Source organism: Delphinus delphis, chromosome 2 (assembly GCF_949987515.2).
Source record: "Delphinus delphis chromosome 2, mDelDel1.2, whole genome shotgun sequence".
Taxonomy (NCBI): Eukaryota; Metazoa; Chordata; class Mammalia; order Artiodactyla; family Delphinidae; genus Delphinus; species Delphinus delphis.
In genome coordinates this window covers 20,216,961-20,235,097 of record NC_082684.1, presented here as the reverse complement: position 1 = coordinate 20,235,097, position 18,137 = coordinate 20,216,961, and the positions used below count along the sequence as shown (strand labels likewise).

The 18,137-nt window shown below is 36.1% G+C and overlaps 1 pseudogene; it reads right to left on the bottom strand.

The window, feature by feature from the left end:
• Positions 1-985: 985 nt before the first annotated feature.
• Positions 986-1,322, bottom strand: LOC132419459 (large ribosomal subunit protein eL33 pseudogene; annotated as a pseudogene).
• Positions 1,323-18,137: the final 16,815 nt, after the last annotated feature.

Below are 18,137 nucleotides of genomic sequence, written 5' to 3'. Positions count from 1 at the left end.
TGAAAGGTAGACCAGAACTTTTCTCATTCATTCAAACTCTAGCTGTTAAACTGAACCCTTTGTTTTTTGATTTGTGCTCCAGCTTCACTTCTTTCCTTAAGTGAAACCTTCTGACACAAATGCATCTGCAAACCAAAGCCCCAAGGAGAGAGTAAAGTGTTCTGTCACATTCCCGACAGCACTGATTTAAGGGTTTACATGCTGGTGCTACTTTTTTTCTTCTTTTATTTTAATTTCCTGGCTAGAAACTGGCGTTTTCCATTTACTTCACTCTCCAGTTCTGATACTGGCACATTTAATACGTAAAACAGTAGCCACAGTTTTCAGACATGAATCTTCTTTTAATACTAAATCTTTAAGAGTAGAGATAATAAGTTCCAAATTTGCTGATAAAGAAATGACACATGTGACACAAATTATATTTTAATTCCAAAAGCGAGAAAAGCTTTAGAGTAATTTCACAAATTTCATAAATATATCCTTTACTTTGAAAAATATGAAAAATCTCAAGGTCAAATTCAATTTCCCTTTTTCCTTCTTCCATTTCTTCCTTAGTAGAGTTCTAACAGCACTATGAAAGAAACTCCCTCTCACATCTTAGTCTTTTAAGTTTAAAATGCAAAATGTGAGGACTAATGCAAATAATGTAGTTTAGAAACATGTATTTTCCTAATTTCTTAAGGAAATGTAATTTAAATTTATATTTATTTGAGTGCTAGTGTTCAAGAGTGTGGATGCCTTTATATAAGAGACAGTATTACTTGTCCCATATTCTAAAAGTTAAAGTGTCAATTGACAAATTGATTCTTACTGTTTTCATATCATGAAAAATCAGCCTGAGTTCTTTATAAATTCTATATGTTTTCATTGGATAGATATTGTGAACTTTTTAAAATATATGTGAGTAGTAATATTTCCAAATTGCCTCTTTGTTTTTTTTTTTTTTTACCAAACTACACTTTTATTTATGTACTTTTCAATAAGTTTAAATCCTTGAAGGGTACAGCATCACGCAGATTCTGTGTCCAATGGACTTAGCAGGAAGGTTGCTTCAGAAGTTTGCACAAACCATGCCACCGTTTCCATGAGCGTGAGTTACCTTTCCCCAGATTATTCTGGTTTTGTTAGGTTTTCCACCAGGAGTTACTGTGCTATTCTTTGTACACATAAGCGTATCTCTTGCCTAGATAGAAGTCAGTTTCATCTCTAGTATAAATACCTTCAGTTTTAAGAAGAGCTGTGTGCTTCCTCTGGTTCCAGAGACCCTGCTTATAGCCGGCAAAAATGGCCTTGGACCACAGCCTTTCAGACATATTTGTCATTTTAGAAGTCTTGTTCCCAGCAGAACCCCACAGGCTCCAAATAGCTCCATATTGTCTTTTAAAATTTCTCAAAAATTTAGCTTTGCTACAGTTTCCAACTTCTCCCCTAAGTGTCCAGAGGTCTGCTCTGCCAGTTGGGTTATCCTGAGGTCTCTCCACTTCATTGATCACAAGACCATTCATGGAAGGGATCATAGATAATACCCATGCATTACAAAAAATATCTAATTTTGAGATATAAATAGACTGGTTGATGTTCCCTAACCCCTGGGTGACAGTTTCACCCATCTTAATTCCTGCAGTATACTTTTTACAAAGGACAATATCTGTCACTTTTTTAAAGATTTTTTAGAGTAGTTTTAGGTTCATAGCAAAATTAAGACAAAGGTACAGAGATTTCCCATATTGTCCCTGTCTATCAACACCCACTACCAGAGAGGTATTTTTGTTACAATAGATGAACCTACACTGACACACCTTAATCGCCCAAAGTCCATAGTTTACATAAGAGTTCACTCTCAGTTTCATACATTCTATGGGTTTGGACAAATGTGTAATGACATCCGTCCATAATTCTAGTTTTATACAGAGAGTATTTTTATTGTCTTAACACTCTTCTATGCTCTGCCGTATTCACCCTTCCCCCTACTCCAACCCTGGCAACCACTGATTGTGTTTTTACTGCCTCCTTAATTTTGTTTTTTCCAGAAGTTCTTATAGTCAGACTCACACAGTATGTGCCTTTTCAGATTGGCTTTTTTCACTTAGTAATACTTATTCATTTAAAGTCCGTCCACATCTTTACATGAATAGATAGCACACTTCTATTTAGTGCTGAGTATTCCATTGTCGGATGTGCCACGGTTTATTTATCCATTCACCTACTGAAGGACATCTTGATTGCTTGCAAATGTTGGCAATTATGAATAAAGCTGCCATAAATATCACTGTGTAGGTTTTTGTATAGACATAAGTTTTTGACTCCTTTGGGTAAATACCAAGGTGCGCAAATGCTGGATCACGTGGTAAGAATATGTTTAGTTTTTTAAGAAGCCACCAAACTGTTATCAAAATATGTCTATCATTTTTAAATAAGAATTTTGGTTTTTTGTTTGTATTTATGTTTTTATTAGCCTGCAACATTGGCGACACATACGTTTCCTTATGTTGAATGACCATTTGAATTTTCCTTTTCTGTGTGAGAAAGCTTTTATTTTTGAATAGATTCTTCAAGTTAATAATATACATACCTTTTCATACTGTGGCAAATATCTTCTGTTCATTTAAGGCTTACTCTGATGGCTGATCTTATATGTCAACTGGGCCATGGTTAAGCAACTGTTTGGTCAAACACCAGTCTCGATGTTGCTATAAAAGTAATTTTGAGATGTGCTTCAAAGAAAACCTAATTAAAATACATACTCTATGTAATTCACAGTATTTTTTGTTTGTTTTTTCAGCCATGCACTATCTTAAGGTTTACAATGCACATTTGTACATTCATTAATTCTACCGAACTTCAAGTGTATTCCATAAAGTAGACTTGGTGGTTAGCTTCTCTCTTTTTACAGCTATGGAAACACATCTCAGAAAGGAAAAATGGAGGTAGGATCATGCAGCTAATAGATACTAGAGCTGACATTTTCCATAATTTACTTAGTGTGAAAAATGTTATTAAACATTGCTTAACTCAAGTAATCCTTATTTCCTATAGATTACTTATATTTTATAATGTAATCACATCATAGTTCATTTTCCTCCCCCACCAAAAATAGAAATAACATTATTGGGAGAAGAGTGGAGTAGGAGAAAAAAGTGTCAGTTTGGAATAGTTTTTGAAATAGCAGAATAAAGCCTAACTTGAATTGAAGATAACATTCATGCTTCTGCTAAAATTTATTCAACACCTTGAGAGTGAATAATGAGAGCAGCATTAACAAGTGACATATAAATAATTTTCTGTAATAATTTAGCTTGAAAATATTAATTTTCATGAGTTTTTATTGCATTGAATGGTTTCTTACATATGTAATAAATCTTAGAATTCAAGTCTCATTATTTATTTTCCCTTTCCCATGGTTAAACAACATCGCTACTTAACTGACATAATTCCTAGTGACTCCTATTAAATTTCTTCATTGTAGTGTTGAATAAAACAAGTGATACTATGCATCTTTCTGCACACATGCAGCACCTAAACACTGCTATTTTTCAAGGCTTAGTTTTGAGATGCAATGTATAAAATTTCACATTTTTGACCATAAATTACTTACTTAATGTTTCCTGATGCTTATTTAGAAATGTCTTTATTTTGTTATCAAGAAAAAAGAAAGTTCAATATGGTCCAGTTTATTTGCAGAGATACTGAATCATGTTTTCTTTGAACACATTTATCTATGCTCCAATTAAACAGGCAATGGTTGGTACATTTAGCACTTGATCAATTTTAAAGTATCAACTGGGGATGTGGATATTCTATTCCTATGTCTTCCTTTTGTTTCTTTTATAAATTCACAAAATAATTGCTTTGAATTCTAAACATCATAAGGATCCATAAGTTTAGTGAAATAACTTCACAGCTTATGGCTGAACTTAATTCTATCAGTGAAAAACTTAATATTTGAGAGATATAATTTCCCAGTCACTTAGTAAATGATCTCTTTCAGTGAAATAACCATCCACATATTCATCAAATATTTATGTGTTGACCATTAAGTGTTTGTCACTATGCATAAGTCACAATGAATATTATAGATAAAGAACCCAAGGAACAATTAGATCTGGCACAATTGTGAGATTTGCAGAAGTGAAGGTAGAAAGAACCGATGGATCAGAGAAGGAGACACTAAGAAGTCAGTCAGAGAAGCCAGCCTCTCTCAGGTTCCAAAGTGGAAAAGGGAAACCCATGGGAAGGTCTATAGGAAGCCACTGACCTTCTGTAGCTACCACTTCTACAGTTTACAGTCCAGCTCCTGGAGGTGGTCCTAGGTTTGCTGTGGTCAACTGGGCTGGTAGTTAGAAATAAGAGCTAGAAGAGGAGCAGAGGAGATTGCTATCAGGCAGCAACTTACCAGACATCTTTAAATTTGTTCATCATCACATTTGACTATTGTGATGTTGAGAGTAATGGTGGCTGCTTCACTCTGTCTGCCTTAGGTTCCACTAAAATCTGCCCTAGTTTCCACTGTTGACAAATTCTGATCCAGAAACCTTTTGTGAACCACCTTCACTAAAAGTTGTTTTACATAGTTTTTTTTGTTGTTGTTACTCATGGCCTTATTTTAGATTAGTTTCCTCAGAAGCAATTTCTAAAAGCAAGATTTGGGAGTGATTTGTTAAGAAGAGTTCACAGGAAAACCTGGGAAGAAAGTAGGAAAATAAAACCAAGAAGGTCAGCAAAGTATGTGATATCCCACAAAGACACATGGTGGGTAACTTTGGCTCAACCCTGGAGGGGAACTCTGGAGAAAAGTGTAGATCATATGTCCAGGTGATCCTGATTAAGGGCAATAGAGCTGGGTATTTATATCCCCACCTTAATCAGATACTTGTTAAGGAATGCTTGTGGAAGGGATGTAATATAAAAGCTTTTCCATATTTACATACATTCAGGAAATATGTACTCTGAAAGTTTGAGGCCAGTCTTCTAACAAAGAGATACACAGTTGTTACCATTGGTACTAAAAGTAGATAGGGACCCAGTGTGCATGAAAATGGTAACAGGATCCATGGGGAAATGGACAGACATCTTCTACACAAATAACTGTAATTCTAAATAATACATCCACTGATATCTTAAGTAATATAAAGTATACCTACATAGAGACAAAGATGATATAGAAACAAAAAGGAGGGAAAGTATTTTTTATTATTATTTTTTCTAATTTCCATAATATTCTTAAATATGTCTATAGAAAATAAAAAGAAAAGAATGGTGATATGGATGAGATAGTAAAAAGTTTTCTGCAGATGTATTGAACAGACTTCAGGAGTCCAAGTGAGGAAATATATACCCTACTTTACCAGTTATACAATGCCCCAGTCAGTCTCCATAGACTCTTAGAGCTTCAGTTATGATTACAGAGCAGTGACTATTTATGGGTCTCTGAGCACCTGAATATACACACATCTTCACATAGTTCATTCTGGTACACCAATTATTTGATCAGTTTTATAGGGAAAAGGAAAAAGAAGTTTTATTGGGATCCTTGACAGTCCCATTTGCCATTCATTAACAGCATAGCAATTTTGTCGCTTGACCATGATTATTACAAAAGAGAACATTCTGCTAATATAGGACACTGCATTCAAAATCAGACAAAAAAATCTAAACGTACTAATTAGATTAAATGTGAAGGTGGAATTGGATATTCTTATGAAGCATATTTTAGCTTTTTAAGGACTGATTTTATAATTGCTCTTTTCATATAAATAACTTGCTATGAAAAATCTCTAAAAAAATTGTAAAATTTCTTTATTCAATCTAAAATGATCTTTATAGTGTGATGGACCAAAGTTTTAATAACAATATACATAATCTACTTTATAGAGAGAAATCGCAACATTCTAAGTACATTTTGTCTTAAGCAGGGCTGCCCTAGAAGAGGAAATATATAAATAGATATTAATTTTGATATCTACCTTTCTATAAGTATATCTATACTTATATATGTATATATAAACTATAAGAAGAATTACCTCATATTTTAAAATATTTTATTGATAAATATTTTTTAAAGATATATATGAGAAAGTATTTATAAAAGATGTTTTTACTCATCAGCAAATGATATCTATGATCAATATCTAAGTACAGTTCTTACTGATATAAGTTTTGTTTACAGAAAATGTAGTTGTATGACCTGTGTAGAAGCAGACATATATGTGCATGTGAAGGTAAATAGTTAAAATTCATTTATGTATCTTGGAGAAATATATATCTCAGTCTCTTTGGGTTGATATAACAGAATACCAAAGACTGATTAGCTTATTAACAACAGAAACTTATTTTTCACAGTTCTAGAGGATAAGAAGTCCAAAATCAAGGTACTGGCACATTCAGTGTCTGCTGAGGGCTGGCTCACTGATTCATAGACTGCCATCTTCTTTCTGTGTGCTCCTATGGTGAAGCAGGAGTCTTTGAGATCTCTTTTGCAAGGGTGCTAATCCCATTTTTGAGGGCTCCACCCTCATGACCTAATCACCTTCCAAAGGTTCCACCTTCAAATGTCATCACATTGGGTATTAAGTTCCAACATGAATTTTGAGGGGACACAAACATTTAGTCTATAACAATATATAAATATGTTGTAATTATTAAATGTTATATTGTTTTTCCTTTAATGACACATATTTTAAGAAACTTCAAGTATGTTACATTAATGTAATCCACCTTGAAACAGTTCATTTCCTTATTGGGATTTTAAAAATGAGATTTACATTTGTAGATCAAATCATATTTCCAAATTTTTAAGATTTACAACATGTTTGGAAATCTGATGGCAAAACTATGAATATATATCAGAAGTATTTGTATGAATATACCATATTTTTTATCCATTCGTCAGTTGATGGACATTTGGGATGTTTCTAATTTTTTTCTATTATAAGTATGCTGCTGTGAACATTCATGTTCAAGTTTTTGTGTGGATACATGTTTTTATTTCTCTTGGGTATATACCTAGGAGTGGAATTGCTGAGTCAAATAGTTACTCTATGTTTAAACTTTTGAGGAAGTACTAGACTGTTTTCCAAAGCAGCTGCATCATTTTACATTCTCATACAATAAAATATTATTTGGCAATAAAAAGAAATGAAATATTGACACTTGCTACAACATGGATAAACTTTAAAAAACATTATGCTAAGTGGAAAAAGCTAGTCACAAAAGACCATATGTGGTATGGTTGCATTTGTTTGAAATGTCCAAGTAGGCAGATCTATAGTGATAGAGAGTAGATTAGTGGCTTGCAAAAGGTGGGTAGAGAGGAGACAGGGAGTGACTGCTAATGAGTATTTTTTTTGTGGGGAGGGCGGGTAATGAGAATGTTCTAAAACTGATTGTGGTGATGGTTGAACAACTCTGAATACACTAAAAACCATGGAGTTGTACACTTTAAATAGGAAAATTGTGAGGTTATGTGAATTTTATCTGAATAAAACAGTTCTTTAATAAAAAGTATTTGTGTTACAGATGGCAAACATTTGGACATTGTGAAACATTCAGAAAACTAACACAAATTTAGTTATTTTATTGTTATTTAAGGGGAGAGGAATTTTACTTTTTTTCAGAATGTCTAACTAGAATATGGCTTGCCATCCATTCTTTACATATACTATTTCATTTAATGTTCATTGGAACATTGCACTTTACTCATTATAGATAAAAAAAAAATATGACACAACATTTCAAGTTACAGTTTCTTCATATTGGAGGCTGAGTTTGAAATTATTTTAATCCGATTCCAAATTTGGGATGTTTTCCAGTAATAAAAAAGTTCATTGGTAATTCATTAATCCATTCTTCCCTCCCTCCCTCTCTCCCTCCCTTCTTCCCTCCCTTTGTTCCTTCCTTCAACAAATGTCCATTGAGTGTCTATGATGTGTCAGGCATTGTTCTAGACAATGGTAAAAAAAAATAATAACAATAACAGCAAAACAAAAATAGTGTACCTACTTTCACAAAAAAGTTCAGCTTAATAGAGGAAACAGATGAAGGTTTAAAAATCAAAAAGCTATTTTTACAAAGTGCAATGTGTACCTGGCTATATCAAATTAGCACTTAACAAAGAGACAGGCCCTATCCTTTGGAGACAGAAAAGCATCTCTATGGAAACATGATGAACTAGGGAAATGGTGTGTGTGTGGGCATGGTGACAATCCAGACAGATGAACTAGAAAGTGCAGAGCCTTTGAGTCAGCCATAATAAGGTACACTTGAAAAACTGTCAGTGTGGATAACACAAAAGAATGGGTGATGGGTGATGAGGCGGGGGAAGATCATCAAGAATCAGCTGACAGAGGCATTATATGACATACTATGAATTTCTGCCTTTATCCTGTGAAAAATGGAGTATTTTAAGTAGATCAAGCTAAAGGAGAGAGTATGATTTTGAAATTGCTGCATTTTACATGCCTTTGAGATATCGAAATACAGGTATATTTTTGTCAGTTATATACATTGTTTTGGAGACTAGAAAAAATGTATGGAATGAAAAACAGAGAGTTAATATAGGTATATGTGACCAGAAACATATTTAATATACAAATATCAAACTATTTTGGTAAATATACTTGCTGTATGCTAAGAGACAAAATTAGGAGAGTTTCAGAGAAAAAAAAAAAAAACACTTTCCTCAAAGTGATATACGATATCCTATCATATCACAGATGAATCAACAGTTTTACATAGTTCTTAATGTTTGATGTTTTTGAGTCAAGATCACAGAATTTAATGAGTTTTTATATATGATAATATATTTCTACTGTCAGTTTTATACCTTATAAAATGTGTTGTTTGTTGTTGAAAAGTAATGTTTGAAATCTGGTTCACAGCACAGTAGTCTATACAGGAATAGTTTAAAATCCATATCTTATTTTACTATAATAACATTGTTAGTTAATATATAAATGTATATCAGAGATCTATCTATTGATCTAGTATCTATATCTAGAATCTTATACATGGACATATCTATTCTACCAAATATCTGTTTTGAAAAATATGGTTTTTAAAAGAAAACCTAGTTCCATATATGGAAAGCTAGGTCGGAGTATTCAAAATTGCCTAAAAGTGTGATTTCACTTGATAAGTACTACAACAATGTTAAAGTAATTATAACTGACTTAGCCTAAGCATATTAAATAACATTGTCAATTTAATAAAATATATTTCAGAGACTTCCATTTCTAGAATGTAATAGATCATAGTAGGCTAATGCCTCTGCTACATCCACTAGAAAAAATCTGGATAAATTTAATATATATTTATATCTAAAGATGTTAGAGATCTCTGGATAAGCTACCTTTTAGAAAGGGTAGAACCATTACAAAGTGAGCTAAAGATTGTTGACAATTTTCCATTTATGAAGCATTTGGAATTTTAGGTCCAATTAGGGAACTTCTTACTGCAATTGCTACTTCCCTGATACCTTCATGCTTTTGATTTGCCCTTTGAGTTACCTAGTTAACAGCTTTATATCTAGTCTGCAAATTATTTATATTAATTTCTTCTGTTAAAATAACTAGTGTGATTTATATCTCATAACTGGACTCTCACTAGGACAAGTGGGAATTTAATACATTGTATTTAAAATTAGGAATAGCATTTAGTGAGGAGAGACTGAAGACAGACTCCTGGTAGATTTCTGCATATTTGCATATCCCCTACTGAGAACATTAAGCTTCTGTAAAATTAACCATACCAAATAACTACTGTATATTTGCTCAGGAATTTTCTTCTGTAAATATTAAGCCGAATGTTAAGGTTAGGGTTATTACTCATTTCAAAGGCTGTCTTATAAATGATACATTTTCAGGTGTGTCTGAAAGAACTGTGCAGTGATCGTGTAAGTAGTGGACCCATTTTGTTGTATCTTGGGTCTGAGGGAAAGAGACAAGGAAGGAAAACTATGAAAAAGAAAAGTAGGAAAAAGCAATTCTAAAATTTAGATGAATGTATTAAATTAATAGAAGCACCTTTTGAAACAAATTCAAAGGAATATTAATCATTTTAATGATTATAAAGTTCAACAATACTTATTTGTCAATAACATGATTCACAATGAATACATTAAAATAATATTCTGATATAGCAATTGTCAGGAATGTGAGTTTAAGAATTTTATTAAGATTGTAGACTATGGATACAGAAAAGAGGAAAATGTGAAGAATCTTCATTGTATTCTATTTGCCTTTCCTTAGAAGTACTTTATATAGATTTTCCAAAAACATATTTTTAATAATATATTATTGACAATTTTTTCTGCATGCCTAATCTTTTCAACTAAGAACAATTGCTAAATTTCTCCTCTATGCTTAAAGTAGTCAAAGTTATCTGTCAGCTCTCCATTTTCTCCAAAAAATAATAAAAATTGTATTAAAGCAGCAGAAATCTCTGAACTAGAAATAAAATATGTTTAGCTGTGAAGACAAAGCAGAGTAGCCAATTTCAGCATTCAAGTCACTGAGCTTTTCAACATATGTTCCAACATCTCATGACTTGTTAGTTACAGAACAATTCACTTCACTCTCCCCATCATAAAAATGAAAATATATAAATCATTCACCTTTCCAGATTTTCAGACATAAACCTGGAAACATCTGTGGCTTTTTGGTTCACTTTGCAATATTCAGACTAGTCATTCAGTGTTTGACTTTTTTTTTTTTCGATCCTGGAATCTGTTTTCATAAGAACTACTACCTGTTACAAACCTGAATATTTTGACAGAGTTTTTGGTTACTTTTTTAGTTTTCCCCTGATATGTTTTACTTTTTCCCCAGGATTTCTTTGCTAATGACAGCTATGACCTAACTGCAGTGAAAAGCACCAGCATGATATTTGAGGTTGATACATCTGGCAGAGAAAAGGCCAAAGGAAAATATGAGCTATTTCATCACTAAAGAAAATGCAAGATTGGGTATTATAAACTATGCTAATGGTATAAGGTGATCTTAGTTTCAGTTTAGTTTTGTTTTTAATTTGTTAGTGATGACACTATTTACTGTCCCCAAATCAATGAGTAAATATAGTCACAGAAATTTTTGGCAACATAGGAATAAAGTAGAGAAACTTATGATGGAATTATTGGATGCAGGCAGAAAACACTATTAATAAAGGGTAAACATCCTATTGGCAGCATTTTCCTTTTAAAAAGATAGCCTTAAAGTTGGGATCTTAATGTGATGAAGATAATATGTTACCGTATCGTCTCCATTGTTTTTGTTGTTGTTGTTTTGCGGTACACGGGCCTTGCACTGCTGTGGCCTCTCCTGTTGCGGAGCACAGGCTCCTGATGCACAGGCTCAGTGGCCATGGCTCACGGGCCCAGCTGCTCCGTGGCATGTGGGATCTTCCCGGACCTGGGCACGAACCCGCGTCCCCTGCATTGGCAGGCGGACTCTCAACCACTGCGCCACCAGGGAAGCCCTCCATCGGTTTTAAGGGTCCTTTTTTTAATCAGCTCTTTATTTTGAAATAGCAAGTCTGTACTAAAAAGAAAATGCTTTCAGATTATCTTCATTATTTCTTCTCTCAAAATCTTGGTGATAAATTGGTTGTCTGTCTTAATGAGGCACCCTGCAGCTTCAAAATTTAGTAAAGATTATCTAGCAAAAAAAAGAGGTAATCACAGGTAAGTATTTTTGTTTTTGTCTTTTGTTGCCTGAGTCTCAAGTGGAAACAACTTTTCCTCCAAAAATGCAAAGCAGGAAGAACACGCTTCCGGAAAGGCATGATGCATATTTTATTCATTCATGTATACATTCAATCCTTCCACAAACAAAACAGTTTCCAAAAGCCCATGGTAAAAGCTGAATTTAAGTTCCCTAAAGGAACTTACATCCCTGAAAAGGGAAGTGATATGCATATAGCCAATAAATTATTATATGCATTAAAAGAGGTAGTTACAAGGTAAAACTGGAGAATAAAAAACATACTGATGAAGACCCCTCCCATAAAATGTATGGTAACAAGCATTCATTTCAGAGGTAATTCTTTAAATGGGTCTTTGATGATTTTCTAAAAGATGTTTGGTTCACCAGCCAAACAAACGGAAAAAAAAGAATATTTTATTTATTATAATTATTTATTTTAGAGGATTAGGTCTGTGAATAAAACCAGAAGTATGAAGTAGAATAGCATGTTAAAGGAATTGAATATTCTTTTACACTTTTGTTAGAGCAGGGGTCAGATGACTACACTGCGCTGGCCAAATCCAGCCCACCACCAGTTTTTATTGGAATGTGCCTCACCCATTCTTTTAGTAGTGTCTACGGCTGCTTTCTTATTATAAAAGCAGAGGTAAGTAGTTGAGATGGACTACTCACATGGTCATCAAAGCATCAAATATTTACAATGTGGCCCTTCACAGAAAATAAAAATTGCTGAGTCCAAGTTAGAGTTATATGCTAAAAGAAGGCAAAGAAACATTGACATGGCCTTGATGTTCCACAGAAGGCATTAAAGACATTGAGTAATATGGATAGAAATGCATTTCCAAGAGATCAGTGGCAGCCTCTGGAGACTTGTTGGGAAAGGAGAGAGACCAGTGGCTTGAAAGGCATTGAAGCAACTATTGCCACCCTCTCAGGTAAAGATACTTTAGGTTGATGAGTTAGGGTATAAGTTAAGGTTCAGTCAGAAAAATAGGAATTGTACTATGTATTTCAACAGAGAGAATCTAAGATAAGACATTCATTAAAACATCTTGGTGACATGAAAAAAACAAAACAAAACACACAAAGAAAGGAAAATTGGGATAATGCAGATAGTACTTGCAGGAAGCAACACATCTCTCCACTCCTGCCTCCCTCACTAGAGTAGTGATGGGATGAAAGAGAATAAGGTGAAGATATGAAAATCTAGAAGCATCAAGGAGGGATTTCTCAGAACTGAGACAAACCTCTAAAGAGGGGAGCTGCCTAACTGGTACCTCGGGAGCTCAGAGAAGGGACCCTGCAGAGTTAGGACTCTGGAGACAGGCACTTCACAGATGGTGAAGTATCTCTGAGGGGACACAATGAGTTTAGTTCTAAGACTGTTTAAGCAAGACATGGTTTCTCTCTTTCTAGTGCTTAATATATGTAGTTTGCACCTATTACATGTCAGGCACTATTAGTTGCTAGCTCACTGACAGTGTGCTATTTCATTCATTAATTTCCTTTCTTCCTTTCATTCTTTCTCTTTCTCTCATTCTCTGTCTCTCTCCCTTCTCCCTCCTTCCCTTTCTTTCCTTTCTTTTCTTTCTTTTTCCCTTTTCAGTCTTTACCTTATTTTACCACATCTTCGGTTGCAAAAAATCTATGTTAAACAATTGAAAGAGAGAAACATATTCAGGAACTAATAATTAATTTTACAAGAAGAATTCCAGAAACTTTTCTATACTTTACAACACTTGATCCTCACGATAATCTGTGATCCAAGTATTGTTGCCTATGTTTCATTAGCTGATAAGTTGAAATATGGGGAGTTTAAGTATTTTTTTTTCTAAGTTCAGATAACGGATAAATAGTTAAATATAGATCTTTATAGTCTCTGGGCATTGGTATTTTTATATTAATAAAGCTTTCTTTCATATCAAGTAGTATTTTAGAGCAAGCCATTTCTCTTGAATACTAAGCTAGCATCACTGTTCCTGTTATAACATTGACCCTTAATTTAGGCTAAATATAGGAGTTGCCTTTGCTGTTTTATCAAAAAGCAAAGCCTGAAAAAGTGATTCCGTGGAGTTACAAAAAAGAGGGAGAAGGAAAGACAACTGAAAGTTGTGTTTTCTGAGTTGACCACTGGCAATGTTGAACTTTGAATCCAGTACTCCTGGTAAATAGCAATGGTCGAGAAGTCTCCTCCAAATTTTTGTGTTTTTGGAAAGGGCTTACTACGAAGAACAATTCTTCCCCATATGACCTACATGAGACTTATCTATGAAAAGGCCAGGTATAGACCATTCAAATTCACATTCTTTGTGTCAAAAATAATCAGCTGGACTGTTTGTCCCTACTCACAAATTTGGATAAAGTGCCCACTAACTTGATTAAACTATAACTGGGTTTCTCTTCTCCCCTCAGGCCCCTGAACTTTGATTCACTCTTGAGCATTGGAAACAACCTCTTCTTTATTTTTATTTTATTTTTATTTTTTTTTGTGGTACACGGGCCTCTCACTGTTGTGGCCTCTCCCATTGCGGAGCACAGGCTCCGGATGCGCAGGCTCAGTGGCCATGGCTCATGGGCCTAGCGCTCTGCGGCATGTGGGATACCCCCGGACCAGGGCACGAACCCATGTGCCCTGCATCAGCAGGCGGACTCTCAACCACTGTGCCACCAGGGAAGCCCAAAACAACCTCTTCTTAATGGTTCCTCCTGAGAACCAACTGACATCAAGCAAAAACACTCTCTGATAAACTCTGATCATACCATTGGCTCAGCCTACTCCCCTATATCCGGTTCTTTCCAGCCAGTTCTCAGGAGGGATTTTATTTGACACCACATGCATGAGATACTAATGTACCATCCAGTGAGATAAAGAAAGGGGAGCATTTACTGAGCAGCTTCATCTCCCCTTGGTTAAGTGTGGCCTCACTGGTGTTAATTCTCCCAAATTTCCCAGTTGCACATTGAAGAAATGTTGTAAATTCACCTCACCACACACAGTTTTGGGCTTTGAATGGGAGTCTGATAGGGGTCTATACCTCTATATCTTATAAAACTTAGATGGTGGTGTTAATCTTATAAGTCCTCTGGGAGATAGTTTGGTTTCTGGTTTATTATCTTGCCAAGGGGCTGGAGGAACCTGTTTCAGGGTCCTCCACGTGATGCTTTCTGCCAAAAATGTCTTACTCCACAGTTCGGGGACTCAATGAAATACTTCTTCAAACTACTAGGCATAACTATACCAATTGTATACTTAGGTACTAGAAAATAGCCACAGAGTTAGTCCATGAATATATTAGACCCACTGTATAATGGACTTGAGTCAGACTCCATTTACCACTTATACTCCTTAAACCCTCATTCCATCTAGAAAATCATGATGGTACTTTCAGTCCCTTGGTATCAATGTCAACTCAGATACCATGTCCAACAGTGTTCAAAGAGTTTGGATATCTCACTTTCATTCAACACACTGCAAAGGCTTTCCTCCAGCAGCTCGGCTTCCCCATAGGTCAATGGGCTATGAGGCAGAGGAAATTACTTTTAAACACTGGTCTAGGGGTTGCTCTTTTTCACCATGATCATTGGTGTCCACTTTCTGCTCACTAGCTCTCATTTCTTTTTCCTTAGTTATTCAAGTTAAGTAATACCCATTTAGCTTTCTATCTTTCTCATTCTTCAAAACACTGGGATCTATTAATCATCCTTACAAATCGCTGCAGGTTATAGCAAGCTAATTACCATTTGGCCTCTGTGATCCATTATGGTCATTAATCCACCTTGTCCCTGCCCAAGGAGTCCTGCCACCTGGCCTCTGCCATTCCAGAGTCTATCATCTCCCATTGAAAATAGGGAGTCCAGTCAATAGGTATATCTCCTGCATTTAACCTTGGCATGAAGAAGATTGCCTCCACCAAGAATCTTAAAGGTGCCAGTACTCCCTTTACCCATACATTTCTAACTGCTTTAACAAAGAGACTATTCTCTGTTTCCTCCCAAGGGAGTCATTTTTATTTCCTTGAGCTTTCTGGCTCCTCCCTCCGTACTCTTTTAAGCTATCTCGGCTTTAGTTACTGTAGATTAGTGTTTCTTAAACTGAAATATGATACAACTTATTTGGGGTCTTGATAAATACAGATTCTGATTCAGTACATCTAACGGGACTTAAAAGTTTTATTTCTAATATCCTCCTGGGTGAAACATATTACCAGTCTGTAGATGACCCTTTGAGCAACATTACTACAGACAGTTGTTACATGCAAAGTGCAGAAAGCCATCCCATCAAAGACAGTTTCCAAGTGCTTCTAGGTCAATAAATCGCTCTTATACTTGGGCCCATTGGGCCAATACATACAAGACCCATCCACATTTTTCCTTGTTTCTTTTTGGTACCTATTTTTTGTCCTATAATTTCTTCAGTATGTGAACAATTTCCTGCCAGAGCAGAGACCACATTTTCCTGCTGGACTGTGCTATGCCCTAGTCCCTTGACACAGGAGTGAAGGACAAAAAGAGTCAAACAGAGAGGCTTCCCTGGTGGCACAGTTGTTGAGAGTCTGCCTGCCGATGCTGGGGACACGGGTTCGTGCCCTGGTCCGGGAGGATCCCATATGCTGCGGAGCGGCTGGGCCCGTGAGCCATGGCCGCTGAGCCTGCGCGTCCAGAGCCTGTGCTCTGCAACGGGAGAGGCCACAACAGTGAGAGGCCCACGTACCACAAAAAAACAAACAAAAAAAAAACAGTCAAACAGAGAAAGAAGAAAAGCCAACCAGTTCTCCATCCATTGTGATCTTTGGAATAGCTTTATGAAATGCTTCTCAGATCTTTGCCCTCAAAGAAATAGACAATTTCTTCTGAAATGTGTGAATGATAGACCCATTAGTTTGAACTTCCCTGAACTTTTGAGGTACACATGTATAAAGGCTGAGGGGGTTTCAGTGGGAGTCCCATGATATGGCTGCAGAGAAGCCCCAGGGTAGGAAATAAGGAGCTGTCACACTGCACAAATCTTGCACAAAACTGGTAACTGCAGTATTGGATAATGCAAGAGGTGGGACCAAAATATTTGAAATGGCACAAAAGAGTTGTCCATTATATCTTCCATCTATCATTTTGAACCCACCTCCCTGTTTATGTTCTTCCCTCCCCTGTTTTTCTTCTATTTGTTGCCCAGTGCCATCCGCCAGCAATAGTTATGTGGTTACCAGATACAGCTTTTTAAGGCTTTTTTTTTTCTAACAACAAGCCAGTCTCTTCCAGTCTTTGCACTCTGAAAACAAGTTCTTAAGCTGATACTGAGCAGGGCCCTGTGGGGCTCCGGGGCACAAAGACTTTCTGTGTACCCCATTTCTTTGATTACAGGAAACAGCCTTCATTCAGCCTCCATGACCTTCCCTGAGTTCCAATGGGCAGATTCAAGCAGTTGTTAATTAGGAAAGGGAGGGGATGCAAGACCAGGGAGAAACAGTCAAGAGCAGCCTTGGGGAAAGGTCCTGTTTCCCCATCAATGGATACACAGAGGAATATCTTTGAGCTATTGCTATCCTGAGATACTGAAAACCCCTCCAGGTGGGAGAAGTTAATGATTAATGATGGCATGCTGCCCACAAGCATGTAAACCCCAGACCAGCTGGACCTGAAAGTTGATGATGATGACTCCTACTTACATCACCACCAATCCATCCGAGGAAGGTCCACAAGCTGTTCCAGCTCTCTTTGAACAATTACTATAAAACTTCCCACTATCTTCTCCAAGCTGGGACACACGGTTTTGAGGGCTTTAGCCTGCTGTGTCCCCCTTTTGCCTGGCAAAGTAATAAAGCTATCCTTTTCTACTTCACCCAAAACTCTGTCTCTGAGATATAATTGGGCACCAGTGTACAGAGAAGCTGAGCTTTCAACATCAATTTTGGCGCCCAAAGTGACTGGTGCCAAATCATATCTCAGAGACAGAGTTTTGGGTGAAGTAGCAAAGGACAGTTTCATTACTTTGCCAGGCAAAGGGGGACACAGCAGGCCCCTGCCTCCAAAAACTATGTGTTCCCAACCAGGAGGATTTGATGAGGAGTTTTATGACAATACTTCCCAAGGGTATGGTTGCTGGCAAGATGAGGGTGTGTGCAGGGTCTCAGATGGTCTGAGTCTCCTAATCTTGATGAGCTTCTCTGGTCCCTTTAATCTTGCCTCAGATGGTTTCTTGGCTACTCCTCCCTTGATTAGCAACTGTTTGAATCTGCCCTTTGGAACTCAGGGAAAGTCATGGAGGCTGGAGTCTTGCCTATAAGAAATGGGAGACAAAAAGGCCTCCATGCCTTGGAGCTCCATAGGGCTCCCCTCAGTTTCAAAGTTAGTCCTGCTGATACTGGAAATGCAAACTTGCATTTAAGTCTAGTACTACCTTTCACTCTCTAGGCTTGAATATTTTATTTTGTTTCCTCATCTGGA